Source organism: Lissotriton helveticus, chromosome 5_1 (genome assembly GCF_964261635.1).
Source record: "Lissotriton helveticus chromosome 5_1, aLisHel1.1, whole genome shotgun sequence".
NCBI lineage: Eukaryota > Metazoa > Chordata > Amphibia > Caudata > Salamandridae > Lissotriton > Lissotriton helveticus.
Window position 1 is genome coordinate 904,686,060 of NC_136065.1, and position 17,366 is coordinate 904,703,425.

Consider the following 17,366-nt stretch of genomic DNA (forward strand, 5'->3'; position numbering starts at 1 on the left):
GTCCAGGGAACGCCCTAGAACAAACCAGAACCGTCGACCTTATGTCTACACGGCTGTATACTCCAAGGCTTCATGCCGCGACCCTACAGCTGGACCCGGATGGCGGTTCAAAAAAAGAAAAATAGATCAAATCAGCTTTTCGGATGAGAGAGCGTTTTTTGTTTTCAAAAGCAAAAACTAATTAATTGTTTATTAGTCCATCGGCTCTCGGTCGTAGATTACAGCGGCCTTTACCAGGCACTGTCTGATCTCGGAACAACGACTCAGGCTCAGAAGTGTCCAATCGTGCAGGTGGAGACACAGCTTCTTGCAAAATATCGTTATCCTTGCGCTCAGAACTTGTCCCAACCAAACGTGCGTCACTGAATGGAACGTAACGTGGCACTGTATCAGTCTCTGAATCACCAAAACCCTCCTGGACCCACTGGTCGTATGGCAGAGGCAATGATACCCTCTTACAATGTACGCCGTGGATCCAGTTCTTCTTGCCCTGAACTCTCCCTGCGGTACGCGTCGATAAAAGGACTTGAAATAGTCCAATCCAGCGGGGCTGATCATTCTTTGTCCGCTGAAAGTTGCGCACCCACACCCAGGAACCAGGGTCAATGGCGTGTCCTGAATCTTCAGATGCTTGAGGAAGTGTATCGTAAACCTGTTGGTGTAAGACACGCAATTTAGCCGTCAAATCATACAAGTAGTCAACCAGCACGGGATGTTCAATTTCGCTAAACGTTGTTGGCCTCGGCACTCCCCATACATTTTCCGGGCGGCCAAACACGATCTCATAGGGACTAAGACCAATTCGGGAATGCACTGTAGTCCTTGTTGACAAAAGTGCCAACGGCAAAGCATCGGGCCATTGAAGACCAGAACTCGCCTGAATCTTGGCTAGTTTCAGCTTCAGAGTGCCATTATAGCACTCGACTAGGCCAGCTGATTGGGGGTGATTTGCAGCATGAAATTTCTGATGGATGCACAAACCCTCACACACTTTCTTCATGATCTGGCCCACAAACTCACTTCCATTATCACTCTACACCATCCTTGGCAATCCAAACCTAGGGAAATATTCTTTGAGCAAGACTTTATCTGTGGACAAGGCAGTGTTATCTTTTAGGGGGTATGCCTCTACCCATCTCGAAAAGGCACAAACAACTACAAGGACGTATTTTAGATTATTACACCTTTCCATGTGTATGATTGTATAATTCCATGTGTATGATTGTATTCCATGTGTATAATTGTAGCACCTCGAACGGATACGTCGGAGGCGCAAAGTGACCAGCTGGAGTTGGAGTTCCCTTGCCAGGATTATACATCAGACAAACCATGCAGTTCTTGACCAGATTCTCCGCACACTTTGGAATTCCAGCATTCTGCCATACTGGAGCCAACAACTTACAAATCCCTTTCGCACTAATTTGAGCCATTCCATGCGCAATCATAACCACTGCAAGCACATATGCATCAGGTAACAACCATCGCTGATGTTCTGACAACTCAGTCCAACAACCAGTCGAATCCAATTTTCCCTTACTCTCTCTCCACACACTCAATTCTTTCTCCGTAGCTTCCGCCTGAATTGACTTCACACTCTCTATCGTATCTTCACACATTCCTCTATCCAGAACCCATCTTGCTGCGCCCGCAACATACATTCGACTCGTCACATCTTTCGCCGCTTCTTTCGCAACTTCATCCGCAAACGCATTACCACGAGAAACATCATCAGTAACCTTCTTATGTGCACTGCATTTCACGATCGCAACTTGCATCGGCAACGTAAGTGACTCGAGAAGCTCATTCACCAACTGACCATGCTGAATCTTCGTACCATGCGAAGTAAGAAATCCACGTTCTTTCCACAAACGCCCACAACTATGAGCAACACCAAACGCATACTGGCTATCGGCATACACAGTCACTCTCTTTCCTTTCGACAACACACACGCTCTCGTCAGTGCAATCAACTCTGCTGCTTGGGCTGAATTTTGTGGGATATGTGCAGCTTCAACGATCGTACACAATGTCGTCACAGCATATGCTGCAGTCGTATCACCATTCGGGAGCTTGTAGCATGACCCATCAACCCATAGCGTACCATCAGGATCCGAAAGAGGAGTATCTTTTAAATCGATTCTCCCCATCGTTTCCTCCTCCGTCCTAAGAAAACAATCATGCTGTTCCTGACCATCTGTGTCCACAGAAATCGGCAGCAATGTTGCTGGATTCAATACATTACACCGCTTGATGTGCACATGACTAGCCAAAAGCATCAACTCATAACCCGACAACCTCGCACTAGTAAGGTGCTGAGTCTTTCTTCGATTTAATAAAGTGTCCACTGCATGTGGAACCATCACAACCAACGTATTATCCATCACCAGCCCAGCAGACTGTCGGATAGAAACAGCCGCTGCCGCTGTAGCTCTTAAGCAACTTGGCAACGCTCTAGCTACCGGATCTAAAGTCGACGAGAAATACGCACATGGACGTTGCTTATCACTGAATTGCTGAGTCGAAACTGACAATGCACAACCCTCTCTCTCGTGGACGTACAGTGTAAAAGGCTTACTGTAGTCGGGAGTACCCAACACAGGAGCAGAACACAACGCATCACGCAATCAGAAAAACTTTTCTGACAATCGTCGGACCAAGGAAGAGGGTTAGGTATATCCTTACAAGTCAATGCCAATAGAGGTTTTGCCAATAAAGAAAAGTTCGGAATCCACTGTCTACAATACGACGTGATACCCAAGAAAGCAAGCACTTCTCTCTGTGTACTTGGCACAGTCATTCGAGCAATCGCTTGAATTCGTACTGGGGTCAACCTTCTTCCCTCCTTTGACAAGAGATGACCTAAGTAGGTCACTTCTTGGCAACAATACTGCAACTTAGAAGGTGACACTTTATGATGCAAGTCCGACAAATGTCGCAACAAAGAAAGAGTAGCTTCTTTACAAGTTTTCTCATCATCAGCGGCCACTAACAGATCATCCACATACTGAATAAGAGCAGCACCAGCAGGCAACACAAGAGTATCAAGCTGAGTCTTCAAAGCCTGGCTATAAATAGAAGGACTTTCGCAATAGCCTTGGGGAGCTCTCTTAAACCGAAAGCTTCGGCCTCCTAATGAGAAGCCAAAAATATCTCAACTTTCCTCGGCAATTGGAATGCTGAAGAAAGCATTCTTCAGATCTATAACCGAAACCAGGCAGCTGAAGCAGGAATCAAAGTCAACAAAGCAGTAATGTCCGGAACAACAGGAAACTGTGGCACAAAAATCTTATTAACTTCTCGAAGGTCAATCACAAACCTATAAACAGGTGGCTGAGAAGACTCAGTACGCTTCAGGACAGGCAAAACAGGACTGTTACACACATTACCTCTCATTTCTTCAATCACATCTTTCTCAATCAAATCATAGATGATCGCTAAAAGCGCTCTTTCACCATCGCTAGAAATCCGATATTGGGGAATACGCGGCAATTTAACATTCACTTTAGGCGTTCCAACATAAGGTGGAATCTCCAAAAGACCCACATCATTAGGACCAGTAGCCCAAAGAGTATCAGGGAGAGAACGCAATTCCGGTGGAAGCCGATCTTTAGACAAATACATCGGAGAGATCACTTTCTTACCCAATGTAAGCTGTACTCCCGAAGGAGAACAACGTAATGTTGCATGCAACCTTTTCAACAAATCCAAACCCAACAAATTCTCACCACAACCTGTCGTTAAAATGAGAGGTGCTTCCAACTCACAAGACCCTATAGAAAGAGACAAGGGGCTAGAAACTGGGTTACGAACTGGCGCGTCAGAGAATCCTACCGAGACATTCGTTAAGCCAGACAAAGGTGCGCCAGGGAGTTTAGAGTGCATGATAGAACTCTTCGCTGCACCAGTATCCAAAAGAAAAGGCTCTACCACACCCGATGTGGCTACTGCAACATAAGGCCCACTCTGATCTACTGGAACCGACACTACTCCCTCTCTTTGTCCATGGCTGTCCTAGCAATCATTATAATCAGCATTCTCACTCTCAACATAATAGTCATCAGCATAGTACTGAGTCGACTGACCAGATGCAATTTTCTGGTGATCAAAGCAATTCATAGAATTCTGCGGGGGAAAGGAACGTTCGTTCTGAGGAAACGCACCACGTCCTCTACTCCTAGACACTTGCTGAAAACCACCACGGCCTCTCGGGCCGGCATACCACTCGCGCGTTGTCGTAAAACAGGGCACTCATTTTTATAATGACCTTCCTCCCTACAGTACGCACACTGATTCACACGCAAGGGGGGGTCTTGGAGGAAAATACCCAGCGTTCTGTTGCGGTCTCTGAAACTGTGGAGGTTGCTGAAACTGTGGGCGTTGCTGTGACTCTTGCTGATTCGAGCGAGGCGGATACGCCTGCTGTAAAAGAACCTTTGTCTTTAAGTCTTTTGTCTTTTTCTCTGCTTTTTCTTTCTCGTCCTTATCCCTATTCTCATAGTACTGTGCAGTCGCCAATATCTGGGCCGACGATGAAACAGCCCAAGAACTTTCAGAATCTTTCAACTTATTAGTAAGTTCAGGGAGCAAATTAAAGACAAATTTGTCCACAAATAATCTTTGCCCACCTTCCGTACTCATGTCCTGACCACTATGATCTATAAATGTTTCTTCAAACCTAGTGAAGAAATCAGATACACTTTCATCTTTCTTCTGCTTACATGCTGTTAACTTATCCCAATTCACTCGTAAAGCAGGCATCATCATCTTCATTAAATTAATAATTCTACCTGGCAATTCCATAACCAAAGGTTCAGGTTTAGCACCTCCCTGTTGTCTACCATCTGCAGCAATAATATTTGCCCAAGTATCTCCTAATTCTGCTGCATGATTCTCAGCCCTCCACAGGGCTTGGTCGCCCCACTCACTGCTGCCGCTCCTGCCTGCCTTTGCCGCCTCCTGCCTGCAGATTCCTTCGCTCGCTGCCCCTGGGAATTTCCCGCTGCTCCTGGGAATTTCCCGCTGCTTCTTGGAATTTCCCGCCGCTGCCTCCCTGCGGCCCCGCCCCCCTGTGATTCCATTCGCCGCCCCGCTCCCGCCACCCAGCTGCTCCTCCCTCCCGGCTCCTTACTTATGACGCCCCCAGAGCGACCGCGCAGCGGACGCGCGCAGCGGACGCGCGCAGCGGGAGCGCCGATTGAGCACCGAAGGTGCGCCAAAGGTAAGCCCATCTGCGCCCGTCCGCGCCTGGCCCGTGCCCAGCGCCAGGACCCCTGGCCCTCCCCGCCGAGGCAAGACGACCCGACTGACCTACGACGCCGCCACTCTCAACGCACTCAATGCCGGCCGGACCCACGCCTGCTGCTGAGCCACCCCGAGACGCACCCACGGACCCTTCACCTGCTGCACCTGCAAGTTCACCTGCCCCGCACCCGCCAAGGCAAACACCAGCAGCAACCACCTCAAGTGCATCCGGATCAACACCCGCTCTGTCCACAGACACGCCGTGGAACTCTGGAACCTCCTCAACGCTACATCACCGGACGTCGCCTTCCTCACGGAAACCTGGATGAACGCCTCCTCGGCACCCGACATCGCCATCGCCATCCCGGACGGGTACAAGATCATCAGGAGGGACCGCATCAACCAGACCGGAGGTGGCATCGCCATCGTCCACAGGAACACCATCCGCATCACGACCGACGACAACGACTCCTTCGCCGCAGCCGAACATCTCCACTTCCAGATTCACACCGACCCTAAGACGACCCTCAGAGGCACCCTCGTCTACAGACCCCCGGGACCACGCACACAATTCAGCGAAGACATCACAGACTTCATCAGCCCGCACGCCCTCCCCTCCACTGACTACATCCTCCTCGGGGACCTCAACTTCCACCTGGAGAACAACAAGGACCGCAACACCACCGCCCTGCTGGAAAACCTCGCCAACCTCGGACTCAAGCAACTGGTCAACACCCCCACCCACTACGCCGGCCACACGCTTGATCCCGTCTTCTCTTCCAGCAAGTACATCACCTTCAGCCACGCCACCGGACTCCACTGGACCGACCACAGCTGCGTCCACTACAGCTTCAAAAGATCCACGACCCACCACCACCCGCAACAGGTACCTCACAGGAATTGGAGCAAGATCACCGCAGACCAGCTCACCACCTCCCTCAGCCAGAGCCCACCCGCCAACACAACGGACCCCAACGAAGCAGCCCGCAACTTCACACAGTGGCTGACCCCCTGCGCCGACGACCTCGCGCCACTAAAGAACCCTCCCAGCAGACCCAGGAGCAAGAAGGCATCCTGGTTCACCGACGACCTCAAGGACTCCAAGAAGACCTGCCGCACCCTCGAGAAAGCCTGGCTCCTCGACCGGACCACCGACAACATGACTGCCCTCAAACACGCTACCCGCAAGCACCACCAGCTCATCCGCACCACCAAGAAGAAATCCCTGAAGGAACGACTGGACAACAACGCCCACGACAGCAAAGAGCTCTTTACTATCGTCAAGGAGTTCTCCAACCCCAGCACCGGCACCAACGACATCACTCCGTCACAAGACCTCTGCGACTCCCTCGCCTCGTTCTTCCACCGCAAGATCGCCGACATCCACAACAGCTTCGGCGCCCCACCCACGCACCCAACCGTCGAACCAATGCCCCCCACCGCCACCCTTCGCACCTGGACCACGGTGACCACCGAAGACACAGCCCGCACGATGAACACCATCCACTCCGGATCACCGACAGACCCCTGCCCACACCACGTCTTCAACAAGGCCGACTCCACCATCGCACCCCAACTCCGGAACATCATCAACGCCTCCTTCAACACCGCCACCTTCCCGGAGAGCTGGAAGCACGCCGAGATCAGCGCCCTCCTGAAGAAACCTACAGCGGACCCCACCGATCTCAAAAACTTCCGCCCCATCTCGCTCCTCCCTTTTCCTGCTTAAGTCATCGAGAAGATCGTCAACAGACAGCTGACCGCCTTCCTCGAGACGAACGGATCCCTCGACCCCTCGCAGTCCGGCTTCAGAGCCAACCACAGCACCGAGACCGCCCTCATCGCAGCCACCGTCGACATCCGGACCCTGCTCGACAAGGGGAAAACAGTGGCCCTCATCCTCCTGGACCTCTCCGCTGCGTTCGACACGGTCTGCCATCGCACCCTAGTCCAGCGCCTCAGCAACATCGGTATCCAAGAGAAGGCACTGGAGTGGATCATCTCGTTCCTCGCCGGAAGAACACAAAGAGTCCGCCTCCCCCCGTTTCGCTCCGAGGCCACCGAAGTCATCTGCGGCGTCCCGCAAGGATCTTCACTCAGCCCCACCCTCTTCAACATCTACATGAAACCTCTCGCAGCCATCGCACGCCAGCACAACCTCAACATCATCTCTTACGCCGACGACACCCAGCTGATCCTCTCCCTCACCAGAGACCCCGACACCGCCAGAACCTGCCTACACGAAGGGATGAAAGACGTCGCTGAATGGATGAAGGACAGCCGCCTGAAACTGAACTCGGACAAGACGGAAGTCCTCATCCTGGGATCTTCGCCCTCCGCCTGGGACGACTCCTGGTGGCCCCCAGCCCTGGGCACCGCACCCAAGCCAACCGACCACGCACGCAACCTGGGCTTCATCCTGGACCCCTCCCTCTCGATGACCAGACAAGTCAACGCCGTCTCCTCATCGTGCTTCAACACCCTGCGTATGCTTCGCAAGATCTTCCGCTGGATCCCGACCGAGACCAGGAAGACTGTCACCCAGGCACTCGTCACCAGCCGACTGGACTACGGAAACGCCCTCTACGCCGGAACCACAGCCAAGCTACAGAAAAGACTCCAGCGCATCCAGAACGCCTCCGCCCGACTCATCCTGGATGTCCCCCGACGCAGCCACATCTCCAGCCACCTGAGGAACCTGCACTGGCTCCCTGTCGACAAGAGGATCACGTTCCGGCTCCTCACCCACGCACACAAGTCTCTCCACGACCTGGGCCCCAAGTACCTCAACGACCGCCTGACCTTCTACACGCCCACCCGCCAGCTACGGTCCACCAGCCTCGCCCTCGCAGCCGTACCACGCATCCGAAGAGCCACCGCCGGAGGAAGATCCTTCTCTTACCTGGTTGCCAAGACTTGGAACTCCCTCCCCATCCACCTTCGGCTGACCCAGGACCATCTCGCCTTCAGGAAACAACTCAAGACCTGGCTGTTCGAGCAGTAGCATACCCCTCCCCCCAAGCGCCTTGAGACCCTCTCGGGTGAGTAGTGCGCTATACAAATGGCATGATTGATTGATTGATTGATGACGAATCTTCGCCCACAAAGGTTGCGGAACTACATTACCCATCAACATGTCGATGTCGGCTAAATTCATAATACACGCATCTACTGTCTGAGACAATTCTCTGTAATAACCAGCAGGATTCTTACGAGGATCAGGTAAGGTCTGCTTAAGAACCAAGGCCTCTGCTCTCTTCCAAGGGACATGTACCCATACTCGCTGAAAATGAGCCGGTGCGGCAACAATACCCTGATTTACATTAGCCTGAACTGCTTCCTTCCATACAGGAGGAACTTCCATCATAGGATACTGTCTCGCTTTTCTTCTAACAGAGGAATCAGGTTCGTACAATGTTTGAGGCGGAAGGCTAGATCTAAAAGCCAGTATCGTTTCTACGGCATCTGTAATATCAGATTCCACTATCATCCCTTTAGCAAAATCCGACTGAACATCAAGTAGTTCCTGCGGGATCAAACCCAAATCATTATCTTCCCATTCCTGGCGCAGAAACATACACATCACATTAAAAACATACCTTTGCTTGGGCGGTTCCCACTGAAAGAAAACATCCATAACCGCTGGCAAACTATACCTTGAGGCATTCATAATCCATTTACGAGCTAACAAATCCAACACAGCCCGTTCCTCGGAACCAGGAAGCTGACTACGACTCTGCCTATGTTCCGAAACAGGGGTCATATTCAATGACCCAAACAATGGAGACAATAAACTAGAAACAGTCCCTGTCATTCGTTTTCGAACAGAAGGAGAAGAAGCAGACATAAGAACAAGAGAATAAGTATTTTGAGGCAAAGAAGGTGTAGGAATAAGAACAGTAGGAGTCTCAGATGCAGAAGCGGAAGGCAAAGGAGTTTGAGGCAAAGCTGGTAGCGAAGCTTGCGACCCTAGAGCGGGTTGCGCAGGAGGAGGTAAAGCCATCTGTGGAGTACCGGGTGGCTGAGCAACAGCAGGAGGTTGAACCACAAAGGGTGGAACAACCGGAGGTAATAGAGGTGCAGTAGCACCCTGCACATAAGTAGGTGGTAATCTTTTCATAACAGTATTTATTAGAAGTTCAAGCAGATCAAGTGTACAGTCCTCCAGGAACAGGAGAACACATCAGCAGGCAAAATACAGTAGAATATACGTATAGCTCAAACTCCTGTCTAGCCCCTACCCGCCCCAGTATCCCCCCCCACAACTGTAACATTTCCCACTACCCACCCCTTATCCCGCCCTAACCCGATGCACGTGATCACAATCAGCTGCAGTACACATAAGAAAACACGACTAAGTGTCTTGGAGCTATCCAGGCCCTGAGATCTCAATCAGTGGATAGACCATCTTCTGTTTCAGCGGGAGGTTCCAATGTCCGGTCTCTATAGTCCGCCCACCGCTTCCAGATCTTGTAATATTTCCGAGGGCAGCCCCTGGCCTCAAACACCGGCAATTCCAGCCCCATGAGGAAGTCTAAGCCCGCCTTCCATGCGCAAAGTGGGGGGGCGCGGTCACTCTTCCAGGCCCTCGCCAGATCCCTCTTGGCTACAACAAGTCCTAATAGAAGGAGATGGCGCTTATAAATGTTCCCACCCACTTGATCTAGGACATGAAGAAGACCCAACCTAGGTGTACGAGGTAGATCCCATTCCAGCACCTCCGATAGGCAGTCCCACACCCCACCCCAGAACCGGACCAGGCTCACACACGACCACACAGTATGCACCAACGTGCCTCTCTCGGCCCGCAGCGCAGGCAGTCTGGGGAAGCGATAAGGCCCGCCCTCCACAGTCTCTCTCTGGTGTAATAAGCCCGATGCAGGTATTTATATTGTATGAATCGCAACCTCACTGCTATAGCCGTGCCTCGGGGGGATTCCAGCGCCTCCCGCCAGTCATCCTCATCCAACGGACCAACATCCACCTCCCAAGAGGCCTTCAACGACACCAGGGAAGAGGAGCAGTGAGTGATCAGTGTTTGGTAGATTTTTGAGACTTTTTTATCCCCTAGGTCTCCCATGAAAAGTCCGGAAGCTGGTCCAGCTCCACCAGACTCGGCGCCAGAGCATGACGAAGCTGTAGATATTTAAAAAACTGGGTCTTGGGCATGTCAAACTCAGCGCCGAGCGCTTCAAAGGATTTAAGGGTAGTCCCAGTAAGTACATGACCAAGCGACGAGATCCCTATGGAGTCCCAGCCTCCAAACCCCTGCAATGAGGCCAGCGCAGGGAGCCGTCCATTGTTCCACAGCGGAGTTTCGGCCGTCAGTCGTCCCCACCAGCCCATGCGACGCAGTGCCTGCCTCCAAATCAGGAAGACCACTTGAGTCACATGTGGCAGTTTCTTCCGCCGCCCTGCCGAATACAAGAGTGTATGGAGCGTGGCATCACCCATCAGAAAATGTTCTAGGGCATACGCTGGATCGTCACGGCCACCGTACCACCACTCATTTAAGACCAACAAGTGAGAGGCTTGGTAGTACGACAAGATATCGGACGTCGCAAGACCACCACAGTACGTGGACAAAAAGCAGGTCCGCAGTGCTACCCTAGAAGCACCCCAGCCCATAAAAACCGGCCTAGCAAGGAATTTACACGCCGGAACCACTGCGGGTCCACTCTGTACGGATGATTTTGCAGCTGGTAGAGCAGTCTAGGGAGGGCAACCATCTTAAAAATAGCAGATCTGCCATAGATATTAAGAGGCATGCGTGACCACGTTTTGACGTCGGATTGAACCCTATCCCATACCGGTTGTATGTTACGCTCCCACGCAATAGCGGCAGATTCCGACAGGAAAACTCCCAGATATTTCAGGCCGCCAATCGCCACCTGCAGATCCGCTGCCCAAGGAGACACCTCGCGCCGGCCCCCCAGCACCCAGAGAGTCGATTTGCGCGGGTTGAGGTAGAGTCCCGAGACGTCACCGAAAATGCGTAATATCTCCAAAATACGCGGGCCCGAGCGATCAAGGTCCGTCAGAAAGAAAAGGACGTCATCTGCATACAGTGCGATCCTATCTGTGAGGCTCGCACTCCATACAAAGCCCCTAAGCTGCGCGTCTATGCGCACCCAGGCAGCCAGCGGCTCCATGACTAGTGCAAAGAGATACGGGGACAGGGGGCACCCCTGCCGGGTCCCCCTAGCAACTGGGAATCTCTCCGAGGTGGCTCCCGAGACACGTACCGAGGCCGTGATGTCAGTGTATAACAGTTTGACATATGAGACAAAAACCGGACCCAAGTTGAGGCGCGGTAAGAGAGCAAAGAGGTAAGTCCAGCTGACAGAATCAAACGCTCTGTCGATGTCCGCCAGTAGGAGTGCCGCCCGCTCCTCAGTCGCCCCCATCGCACCCACCGCTACCTGCGCCCGTCTGATGTTGTGCCTTGTCGCTCTGCCCGGCATAAAGCCCGCCTGATCCGGGTGGACCAGGTCCGCCACGTATGGGAGAAGACGATTCGCCAACGCCTTAGCCAACAATTTGGCTTCGAAATTAATGAGAGATATCGGGCGATACGACTCGTGTCTGTCAGGGGGCCTGCCCGGTTTCTGGAACACCACAATCTCAGCCTGACGCCAGTCCACCGGCAAGCAACCACACTCCCGAGCTGCCTCCAAAGCCTGCCGATAGTGCGGCCCCAGCTGCAAATGAAATGTTTTGTAAAATTCACTGGGAAAGCCACTTGGTCCGGGCGCCTTACCCGTGTTAAGTTGTCCCAGCGCGTCGCCCAGTTCCTCCGCCGACAGGGGAAGGTCTAGAGCTGCCCTGGCCTCATCTGATACCACCCGGGGGGGAAGGTCAGCTATGAATTTGTCTATTGCCTCCGGTGGGAGACAATCCCGTGAAGCGTATTGTACCTTATAGTAGTCGGCAAAACTCGCCGCAAGCGCAGCAGGGTCCGTTATGGCAATCCCCTCCCCGTCCGTCAGGAGTAGGTGGTAATCTTAGTAAATGAGACATCAAAGGATCTTTTTCAAGATCTTCAATCGCTTTCGGAGGAGGAGACGGCAAGGCCGGATAACATTTATCTATGGCCATACAACGCTGATTGTCTGAAACTTCACTCGCTCGCTCCACTCCATCATCCCTGTACTGCCTAGCAGCTTGTAGTACTGACATATTCTTATCGTTCCTATCTCGTTTTGCTTGTTTAATTTCTCTCTGTTTGGCTTCTTTACGCCAAAGGCGAAAGGAGTCAAACATTGCCGGCCGGGCTTTCTTCCTAAATAATTTCGTTTCTAAATTATCTAAAATCTCGGTATCAAAACTGCCATATTGGGGCCATCGTAAAACCCCATCTTTCCTAGTATAGTGGACCCATACTTCATTAAACGTAATGGGGCCCACGCCGTGTTTAGAGTAGAGCTCATAAGTCGGAGTTCCAACTGGAGGTATCGGACATGAATCCTCCAATCGGGAATCCCTGTTACAACCACAACAAAATATCCTCCTAATTTTGCTAAGACTAGGCATCTTCGCTCACTAATCTAGCTTCAAACTTCAAGGGATTATCTACAACGATAGTCTCACAAATATACGAGTCCCTCTGCTTTCGAAATTGCAATTTTCAAATCAAAACTAAGGACCAAACAAACTAAGAACCAAAGAACCAAAAAACTAAGGACTGGGAGCGACCCACTCATACTTAACTGAGGTATCAGTCACGCCACCAGAAGACCCGTCTATCGTCTCGCCATACAAAGCATCACAAATGGGTCCAAGACAGGGCGACAGTCAGGGCAGTAGTCCTTAGTAGCCGTCAGGAAAGCGGGAAGCCTCGCAGAAAAGACCTTCAGTCCACGTTTGACATGCCGGGGTCGATGAAGTGGTGGCCGTCCTCCAGAATTTCCTCACGAAGCTCCTCACGATCTTCAGGCTTGGACCGGTACCGCTGAAGTCGCCCCACGTTTGAAGCGCCAACTGAAGAACCGGGTTATTTAAGACCCAGCGGCGCCAGGGGCATGCCCAAAGTCTTTGGGTTCACCTGTCTTAGAATACAGAGACACGGGATACTTCTGAGTGGCGTCAAAGATCAAATTTATTGGCTGCAGCCAGTAACAGAAGTCCTAGAAATCATCACAGTATGAGTTCTCAGGAGACTGCTCAATTTTACAAAGCAAGTCATCCTTTTTTATGCCAAAAATCACATTCCAGACAAATACCTAACATTTACAAACTGTCCAATCACATGTATCTACACCAGAGGTATCGCATGACGGTAAAACCCACTTTTCAGTTGCCCAGCCCATGATCAATCATTGGTCAAACCCAACATTCTTCTTTAGACAGGTCGAACGAACTCATAATAAAAAAGGCCACAACCCAATCATAAATAGACCATAAAGAAAGGAGCAGAAACAGGTGAGAGTAGGATAAGGCATATTTGTGTGCAGTAAAACTTTATGATGTCCTTTGCTCTGATCCTTAATCTTGATCAGCTAAAGGGCAGGAACTGGTTTTACAAGGTCAGCTTCAGGCAACAGGGTCAGTACACTCAGGTCAAACAGGAGTCAGCACAAACTCTAGCTAAGGTGTACATGTCCTTATAAAGACTAGTTCAGCCACAGTCATCGGCCTATGTGAGGGCAACCACAAAATGGCTGCCATACACAAAATGGACCCAAGGGTTCAGAACGAAATCCCTAAATACGTAGTGAATCCATCGGTCTAACATGATGAAAACACTCATACTTGCCGCACTAACTAGTTACGGTTCGCTAATATCAAATTCGTAACGAAACCATGACCTTTATGGAACAGGTTCAGAATTCACGGAACCTCACACCCCTGGTGCTACTACTTGATATGTCCAATTTTCCTTCTGTGAATCAGCATGTTTGTAGATGGCTATCCACCGCTGTAGGGGTTGCTAAATTGGTGATACTACGTCTTTGAAAGCCGACTTTAATACCCACTCTAAAACCTGGTTTAACAACATGTATAACATGGTATGCTTTGAGAATCTTATTAAAAAGTTAAATGACAAATGCAGATATTTGATGAGGTTTGGGGCTCTTTTCTTAATGATTGAAGTGTCATTTGGTTTCAGTTATCAGTTATTAATTGCTTTAAAGAAGATATGGTCTACAGGTGGACTTTGGATTAGCATTTTACTCTGTTGATTTTCTCGCCTTGCTTGGTGACTGGTTTGTGAATTTTATTGTACAACTCTTGATACAGTAATGTGAAAAACTCTATAAAGAATTGAAATATCTAGATCACAGTTTGTGATACTGTCAAAAATGAATCAAAGGGGAGTTATCTGACTGCAGTAACCATTTCGTGGGTCTAGATATGTATCCGCTCTCGGGAAACCAGAGAAAAACCTGGAAGTCATAGACATGAGTTAGGATCCTTGCGGGATTGTAACAGCAGGCATCACCGAAATGACAAAATTGAACATCCCACCTGCCACTCAGGCAGATCCTAGGCCTTTGTCCCGCTTGCTTTATTAAAACAAATTCCTTGGGTACATGATGGCTGTACAGGAAATTAGTGCATCACACCGCATAGTGTAAATCGTATACAGTTTTACAGCAATCTGAATGCAAATGTATTAACACTAGATGCTTACCGGTCTCCCCCCCCCCATATTCCCGACTCTAGCACAGCGAGGTGATATCCTGCCCAGAGAATCCTCTCTCTCTCTCTGCAACAAGAAGCAAAAATGCTTCTCTTATGAGTCTGAACAGTCCTTTGGTGTTTGTTTTTCTAAAACATCAATGGGTAAAGTTGAAATGTACCTGCAGTGTGTGCCCAGCTCCTTGTCTGTCTGGCATGGTGTATGGTATTGGCAGTGCTTAACCCTCGTTGAACCCTTCAGCTTGCCAAGTTTAAAGAAATCTAAACAGTGGATTTGATCCAAGTGACTCAGTGTTTATTGAATGTAAACAGAGCGCAGGCTCGACAAAGGCACTCCGAGAACAATCCTGGGAAGAGGCTGCAGGAATGTCTCCATCACCGCAGTCCCCATGAGCTCACTCCACATGACGACAGCCGCGGTCCTCCACACTAGTGGTATGACGCGTAGGGGTGGAAAAGTCCTGGTGAATTCATGCAGGGGAGTAGGGGTGCTGTGACAGGACAAACAACCCCTCCTAACAAAACTGAAGAGTGACTGATTGAGAGAATATTAAACTCTGACTTCTTTGAGGAGAAGGGAAACCTTCAACCCAATGTACTTGGCTCGCTGTGGGATTGAATCAATGAGCCACTCGTGTTGACAAAGATGGTAAGTGCCACAACACAGCTAACAGTAGGTGGAAAATGTCAGTGGTTTTTTTCTTCAGAACTGGGATAAAGTGCCTAGTTAGGGACCCATTATTGCAGGACTGAGCAGTTATTCCCCATTCCCACGAAAAACCTTAATCAATCTTCAATGCTAGCCTCCATCATGAACCTCACCAAATTTTGGTCAACTCGTTATGGTGGCCTAAATGTTTTGTGTCAAATCAAATTTATGTAAAATTAAAAGTTTCAACCTTTCAATCTAGATTTGCACTCTCTTCTGCGAACTGACCCACCAGCGAGAGAAGGAGGCCCCATTACATCACAGAATTGCATGTTCTTATAGACCTACAAAAGAAATAAGAGAAGCTTCCTTCTGTTTTTTTAGGTGTGGGGTTTCCAGGAGAGAATGACCATCAATCCAAACTAGAAACAGGCAGACAAGAGAAACCAGCCACCATCAAGAGAAACACTAAGGCACCCGGAGCTGTGAATGCATAAAAACAAAAAGACAGTTGTAAGGGTGGTTAGTGAAGAAAGAGGCAAAGCATATTTTTAGTGCACTTACTGCTGGCTACTGACACCTTTCGTGATCCCAGGTCAAAAGCTGTAATCCAGCCAAACACAGCACAGCATGCTATCCTTCTGAGGTCCTTACTTTGAGTACCATTAGTCTGTGAAATAATGACATCTGATGATTATTGTGTTTAGAAAAAGTCAGGAGTGCAGTATTAAGCGGTAGATAAAAATAAATTATCATAATTATTCTGAAAAGTTAGCAAAGCTGTCGTTTCCTACATAGACAGGAGTAATTATTTTTATCACAAGTGACAGAAGCTAACACTATGGATGTTAAAAACCTATCGACTACGCTATCAAGAGGCCAAGATCTATGTCGAGAAGGCAGCTACACTGCTAATATTAGGGCATCCTGCAAGTTGCCCCCCAACTAAAAGAATTTGAAGGCAATCACTTCCTGAATAGAGTGGAAGCCAGCCCTCTTTTTGTTGACTCCTCTTCACCCAAGTGTACAACCAAAGATCCTGACTAGGCCACGATTGTTACCAAAAGGCATATGCGAAAAGAGACCAATATCTTTCCAGTTCCCCAATAATAACACATTCACACACCCAATTGGATCTCTTGTTTGTCTTCCTCGTTTCACTGCATAAGGGTCCTGCTCATTTTGCTGTCATTTTATTATATTTTTTTTATTGCTCAGATATGTAAAAACTTGATGTTAGAGCGTTTTTTAAGGAAAACAGAAGGAATAGTGATAGAATTACAATTTAACTTCTTCAGAATCATGGAGAGGCAAAATAAGAGTCGTTTTGGATTTAGCGGGTTAAGGCTGAGGGAGAAAGTGGAATGTTCTTTGAGGAGGATTGCCAAGGACAGGCTTTTGGACAAGGACTCTAACAGCTATGTCTTAGGACAGGTATGATTACTAGATGGTATGCTATACCTGGGCATTTACAGTGGCACAGTTGACATATGTAGCTCCTATAATTCACCAAAGTTATTTAATTTTCTCGTGCCCCAAGCAGCCTTTTGTAAGGTTCAAGAGGCTTTCAAAGTCTTGTCCCAGTTTTACATGGGTCACATTAACTTTTCTCTTCTTCATTGCCCACCATTTACACGCAGCTCTGCATGTGCTGTGGCCACTTCCTAACGTCTCCACAGTGGTTTCACTTTGTGCTTTATCTTACACTCCACTGTTGGCTGTGCATGATGTTTACTTTTTAGTTGCAAAAAGAGGGAAAGGAGGAGGAGTCAGTGCTTTTAACAAGTTGAGCAAGTGGCACTAACACAGGAAGTCCGACTCTCTCTGAGTGACG